The following is a 7,193-nucleotide window of genomic DNA, read 5'->3' as shown; positions in this document are numbered from 1 at the left end:
ATAATAGTTGCTCATTTATTGACTAATAATATACAATGAACCATGAAAATAAAATGAAGGTTTTGGTATGTTCCTTTCAGACGTCATTCTGAGGGCTTATAAGAAGATTCATTTATCAAGGAAACACTCTAGAGATGTTAATAGATGAATATAAACCTTCTAGCTGTTTTTTTCTTCTTTTAGAACTATAAAAGGAAGTGCTTCGACAAATAATGATTTATGATAAAATTGCTTTCTCCAGATATAATTATTTATGCCTTTCTGAATGGAATTTAACACCCTCATGACATATTTATGCTTGTTCATGCACTTGCATACTAATTAGTTGTCAGGCTCTTAACATTAGTAACCAGTGTATACCTCAGATTTCATTCATTTACACTTTGATGTATTTTTTTCCTTTCCTGTGAACAATTATTAATGAAAATGTATGTTGTTTGTTTAATACAATCATTATCTTATACATCTACTATTAAATAAATGAAAAGATCCACCGACTTGTCTAAAACAAGTGCATTGAATCTACTAATATTTTATTTCTGCTTTATGTCTTTATTTTGTGGGGAAACCCAGAGATCTCACAGACATTATGCTTGGTACATAGTATATTCAAATAGTGCCATGTGAGGTACATTATGCCTTTTAGTTGGTACCTCATTTTTCCAAATATTGTAATATAGTGCAGCAAGTATTCCCGGTATATTTTGAATTGTGATGCCAACTTGAGGGCAGGTCAGCAGTTCCTAGAGAAAAAGAGCTAGTCTTGAAAAATGCACAAGAGCTCTTCATACACATGGTGTGAACTGAAGAGCACTGATTACAGAACTCTATCAAAAATACTGAGGATAAAAAAGTATACTGAGAACAGAATTTGGTGCCAGATGGAATAGTGTATGCAACATGCTATTTGGATTTATTAGTTGTATAGTTTCAAGCAAGTCACCTCCTCTGTCTGATCCTTAGTCTTCTTATCTCTGAAATGGTGAGAATTTTTTATTTCATGTTGGAGAATTAACTGTGATAACAAATACTTGAAAGTCATTAGTTTGGAAAAATACAATGAAAAAAAAAAAGAAAAGAAAAGAAGTCATCATGCCCTTTCCCTTTCCTTCTACTCTACCACAATATTTTAAATCCCCTAATTAGAGAGTCATCTTATTGCTGAGTGAAAATGCTATAGACAGTGCTCTTAAAAGCATAATATTTTTAGGAAGGACAAGAAATTAAAGTATGTTTAACATTTCAGATATTATTTCATGAGGCCTTATTGGGGTGGAAATAAACAGTTCTGGTGAGGAAGAAATGGTTGACAAGTTTGAGCATAGCAAGTGCTTCCAGGGGTGGCAATTGTAGTTATGGGGTATGGGCAATATAGTCAGAACACTAAATACTGCAAGATAGGGGAAAAGAAGGACCAGGAAAATTATAGTAATAAAGAAACTCAGCAAGAAAGAATGGGTACACAGAATATAAACTCAGCTGCTTCTAATTTTTCTAAGATGAGATAATACTCCAACCATGGAAAGATGTTCAGATCATTGATTTAGATGACTGAAATAATAATAACAATAGCAACAATAATACACACTGTAATTCAGGCACATAACTGACTTTTATACTTAACTTATTTACTGTTCACAGTAACTCCAGGAGGTAGAATATGCTATCAACGTAATTTTACAGATGAGGAAACATGACATGAGACTATTTGGTAATTGACTAAACACACAAATAATAAGTGGAGATGCCAGAATTTACATCTAAGCAGTCTGGTTCCAATGTTCATGTATTTAAACTTGTAATAACAGTCAGCATTGTTGTTGTTTTCACTTCAAACATGAATTAACACCTTTAATTCTGTATTTTTGAGGGATAAGTAATTAGTATATTGGAAAGATAGATTGGGAAGCAAGAGACCTGGGTTGTAATGTAAGTTCTATTAGTTGTGGGAATATAGGAAAAGTCATTTTCTACCCTCTGGACCTCATTTTCCTTATCTATTAATTGAGGTGTTTGAGCTAAATAATTTCCATTCTGTTTCTATAAAACATTATAAGAATTCATTGTGTTTATAGTTATTCAGAATTATGTATATATTAAGAAAATGCATCATGTTATTTAAATAGCAATCATTCTCATCCTCTCTCCTTAGCAGCTATAGAATTTCAGTAGAAGTTAAAAATGTATTTGATTTGGAATATATGTATTAGAGTAGGCACAGGCTGCTGATCTTGACTACCATAAAACCACACTGAAGTTTTGTTTTGTTTTTTCCAGAATCCTCTTAACTTTTGAATTCTATTCTCTCTTTTGCAATGAGGAAAAGCATCATGGTCTCATTTATTTATTTATTTTTAAAAAATATTTATTTTTAAAGAGAGGGGAGAGGAAGGGAAGGAGAAAGAAAGGGAGAGAAACATCAATGCGTGGTTGCCTCTCACGCACCCCCACTGGGGACCTGGCCCATGACCCAGGCACGTACCCTGACTGGGAATCAAACCTGTGACCCTTTGGGTCACAGGCCGGTGCTCAATCCACTGAACCACACCAGCCAAGGCTATTTATTTCTAAAGTAGTCATTCACCAAGAGGAACTTGGTGAAAGGGAAGCGATTTCAGATGGTGGATGAGATTCAGGAAAATACAAAAGGCAGTTGTTCCTGACCATAATGGGTAGTATGGATTAAACTACTTTCCACCCTACAAAGAACCTATGAGTAGTCTTCCACACATTTAATTAATTTTCTTTCTAGCAGCAGCTTAACTTATATGGCATTTTTGGCATCATCAATTTCATGAAATGGCAGTAACTTCAACTTCATTTATTTTTCCCTGGCTTTTTTTTATGCTTAGCCTGAAAAAGTTATGTCTGTGCTCTATTTAGATTGAGGTAGAACTAAGTACATTTGATGGAACTGCTGAACTAATGTAGCAGCATTTTCATGTGGCACTGGCATACGGCACTCTATGTTTATCAGCTGCAGTAACCAGCTTTAATGTCCTGGCTTCAAAGATCAATTCTCAAAATGTGGCTGCTAAGTTTTCCTGAGGTCATCACCTAGAATTTTAACTATAGGCTAAAAAATAAAATTGGTATTAATAATGTATATTTCTGAAAGGAAACCTATACCTAGGCAACCTCTTTCTCTCCTGGGCCCACAACTTTGTTTCTTTCTCTATGATATAATTTATTTCATGTTGCTTTGCATTCAGGTCACCTGTGTACATGTTTATCTCCTCTCTATTAACCTAAGTTCCTTGTGAATAGGAACTACATGACCTAGTGAATATTCTCATAGCATAGCACAGGACACAAAACAGTTGCCGCAACGCACAATCACTGAATGTATTAAACTTGCCATATATGAGATCTGTCTGGAAAAAGTCCAGCCATTGTTAATATGAAAAGAATGGTTTGCATGACATCAATGTAACCTGGCAGCCAAGGAGAGGGGACTGGAATGCACATGCTTGAAGAATGATGACTTCACTATGGTAGTCAGTGGAGGTGGTAGATGCCATTGAGTGAGCATCTGTACTGTGTGCCCATAGCATTCGAAATGACTGAGCAAGTAGAGCAATGAACCTGCATCAAATTTTGCATTAAGCTTGAACATTCCTCCATGGAAATTATTTGGATGATTTAGAAGACTGAAGCTATGGGCAACTGGTGATTGGCATCTTCACCACAACAACATGCCCACTCATGCATCATGTCTCGTGCATTTTTTGTGTGTGTGTGAAATATGAAATCACCCAGGTGACTCAGCCTTCCTACAGCCCAGATTTGGAACCCTGAAATTTCTGGCTTTTCCAAAAACTAAAACCACCTTTGAAAGGGAAGCGATTTCAGATGGTGGATGAGATTCAGGAAAATACAAAAAGCAGTAGATGTCAATTGGAAGAACTGTGTGAAGTCCCAAGGTGCCTACGTTGAAGGGGACAGAGACGTCACTGTCTTCTGTACAATGTTTTTTGTATCTTATGCCTTCTTCAATAAATGTCTCTATTTTTCATATTATATGGCTGGATAACTTCTGGAAAGTCCTTGTATATATTTCTAATATATATTTTCTATTATCTTTCTACTCTCTGTTTCATTTATTTTTTTTCCTTAAGAATACCAATTTATTTAGGATTTTAAAATGTCTTAAATATTTTAAAGTACTTAAGTAATTTTATCACATAGAAATTTTCTTAGGAAGCAGTGTTTTGCTAAGAACGGAACCATAATAAAGTCAAAAAACCTTTCTATAAAGTATTTTTCTGTTACAAATAATTGCTTTTTGTAGTCTTCTCAAATGATTTTATAAATTTTGTAGTTTTAATATGCCTGACTGGGATCCATGAAATAACAAAGTACAATTCCCCATCCAAAGAAACAAAAGTATCAGACATACTGAAGAGCTCTAATTAGGTTTACATTTTCAGAAATAATCATGACTACATATTCCTTTTTATTGCATAGTAATTTGGTAAAATTTTCATAGGATTTTTAATTTATGCCTTTCCATGTTTTCTTAAACAACATTCCACCAAATTATAGCTTTCCAAAAGTTACAGTACCATGACAATGTTAGTATGACAGCAGTTTTGTTTTAAAACTAGAATCAGGCTGAATGTGGCTTTCTTTTAAAAGCTAAATATATATGCTATATGTATAGTTGTGTAACACTGATATCCTAGGTTCCCATTACTTTTAATCAAGGGTGATTATGCTCTTGTTGAAAAGTAAATTTATGTATTAAATGATAAAACTTCAGGTGGTAGTAAAAGTGAAAGATGGGTTTTCAATTAAGGCTTTACAGGATAGAATTTGTATTTAATCACAATGACTAAGGACCCTTTTCTGGTCATGAAAACAGGGTGTCTTAACCTAAAAGAAGCTAGTGAAATTGTTAAATACTTTCTTTTTTTGTCATCTATTTACTATTGCAACCTCAGCTAGGTAATTAATATGAAATACTTTTTAAATACATAATCTTTTTTTAATTTAATTTTAATTCATTTTTCCAAATACATTTGTCTCTGCTTACCCCCCACCACTTTCCCTTGCCCCCGCCCTCCTTCCCTCCCTCAGTTCTTCCCCTTTGGTTTTGTCCATGAGTCCTTGCTATATGTTCCTTGATTCCCCTTCCCTTCCTTTTCCCCGCCCCCCTCCCTCCTTCCCTCTTGTCTCTGTTGATTGCTTTTTTAAAAAATTGGAACCTATACAAAAAGATCACATACTGCTAAACAGGATGTTGAAATAACTGGTGTGTAATGTTTTTTAAAGCTTTCATTTTTGTGAGAATAAATTTTCTTTATTTTTCATTTCCAGTAGGATTTCACTTTGAGGTTTAATGTATCAAGCCAGTATAAAGTTTTACAATTTAGTAATTTTGAATTCCAAGTCATTTAAGATAAAAATGGAAATGTGAAGTTTACTTAAGAAAATGAATTTTCTTCTGTTACATCTATGTCCTCATAAACTAGTTTTCTTCTGTCACATCTAAGTCTTCATCCTCTTCATCATCATCATCTGCTTGTTGATCCTTTCTTAGTCGACAGGTGGATACCTGTCCTGTTCCAGATACACACTTAGCTGACAAAGATCTCTGAAGAGGCAACTTTGAATTTGCTCTTACAATATCTAAACAAGATGAATAATCTGGTGGATACAGAGAATTTCGGAGTACCTCCAAATCTTCTTCTTCATCAATCTTTTGTATATTTTGGTAGGCAGCAGTGTAGACCTCTAAAGCTTTGCCATGAAATAACGTTTCAATAATAATACATTCTGAAAATGTTGTCTTTATATCCTTTATTTTTTGCTTTTCAAAATTGTCAATAGTTTCCTCCAGGTGACAAGTCATTCAGGTAGCATCCATCGTAGCTCTCCGTAATTCCATTTCTGCCTTGCGAAATGTTTTTTGAAAGACCAGAATTCAAAGAATACAATAACATGTCAGTCAGATGGGTTTCGTTGACGTGTTCTTTCTAACTGAGTTAACTGTTTAGCTTCTCGATTCCTTGCTGTTAATGTTGCTTTGAGGTCACCTCGTTTCATTTTTACAATGGTTCCATAAGCTTTCAATGGTTCAACTACTTTGACTTCAAGTCTTTCAACCTCTGCTTGTCAATAATTCTGAAGTTTGGCAAACTCATCAGCAAAGTTTTTCAGACCCTGCTTTAAATTTGGGGTCTCTGTAGAGGCATACACGTTTATTTAATTCACCAAGAGGTTCTGCTTTGTCTTGCAGTCTGGCAGTTTTCCGCACATAAGCAGCAAATATTTGGCACAGCTCTCCAAAATGCTTCTCCACATTTGTGACAGCATTTTGCAGTTGTCTGGTTTGAGCGTCTCGGTTTTCCAAGCTGCGCCTCAACATCTTGCCTCACGCACCACCTAGACCGTGGACTGGGGTCCAATGACCAGCCTCCTCGGGCCTGGGCGTGCGCAGGGATGCGAGCCGCTGCTGCCGGGACCTGGGAGCCCACCCCACGCGCCGCAGCGTCTTCCCCTGTTTCATTTATTTCTTATGCAATATTTATTATTTCATCACTTCTGTTAACCTAAAGTTAGGATGTTTATTTGAGATCTCTATTTTTTCTTTATATAGGCATTTATCACTAGAAAAATGTCTTGTAGTACTGGTTTTGCTAGAACCCATAAGTTTGGGTATGACTTGTTTGCATTTTTGTTTGTTTCAAGATACTTTTTGATTTTACTTATTATTTATTTTTTAGCTCATTTGTTGTCCGTGAGTGTGTTAATGTTCACATATTTATGAATTTTCCAACTTTTTCCCGTTATTGACTTGGAAATTTGTACCATGGTGATTGAAAAAGATATTTGATAGGGTTCCTAACAAGTCTCAAATCCTATCAAATTGAGACTTGTTTTCTGGCCTAACATAAAATCTGTCCTGAAAAGTTCCAGATTTGAGAAAAAAATGTGTAGTCTGTTGCCATTGGGTAGATTGTTCTATATATATATATGTTATAGTCATTTGATGTATAGTGTCATTCAAGTCCCATTTCCTTATTAAATTTCTGTTTCAATAATCCATCCATTGTTTTAAGTGAGATATTGAAGTGCTCTACTATTACAATATTGCTGTCCACTTATATTTTTTCAGATTTAATGAGATATAATTGACACATAACATTGTGTACAAGGTGATGAAAATATATGTATTGTAGTACTTCCTG

At 34.8% G+C, this 7,193-nt stretch overlaps 1 pseudogene; it reads right to left on the bottom strand.

Annotated features, from left to right (window-relative positions):
• Positions 1-5,455: 5,455 nt before the first annotated feature.
• Positions 5,456-6,370, bottom strand: LOC129076209 (CBY1-interacting BAR domain-containing protein 1-like; annotated as a pseudogene).
• Between the last annotated feature and the right edge of the window lie 823 nt (positions 6,371-7,193).

The sequence above is a fragment of the Pteronotus mesoamericanus genome, unplaced genomic scaffold (genome assembly GCF_021234165.1).
Source record: "Pteronotus mesoamericanus isolate MK-2021 breed Mesoamerican mustached bat unplaced genomic scaffold, CSHL_Meso_final contig_58, whole genome shotgun sequence".
In the NCBI taxonomy this organism is placed as follows: Eukaryota; Metazoa; Chordata; class Mammalia; order Chiroptera; family Mormoopidae; genus Pteronotus; species Pteronotus mesoamericanus.
The sequence above is the reverse complement of the archived record's forward strand: the minus strand, read 5'-3'. Positions and strand labels throughout refer to the sequence as shown.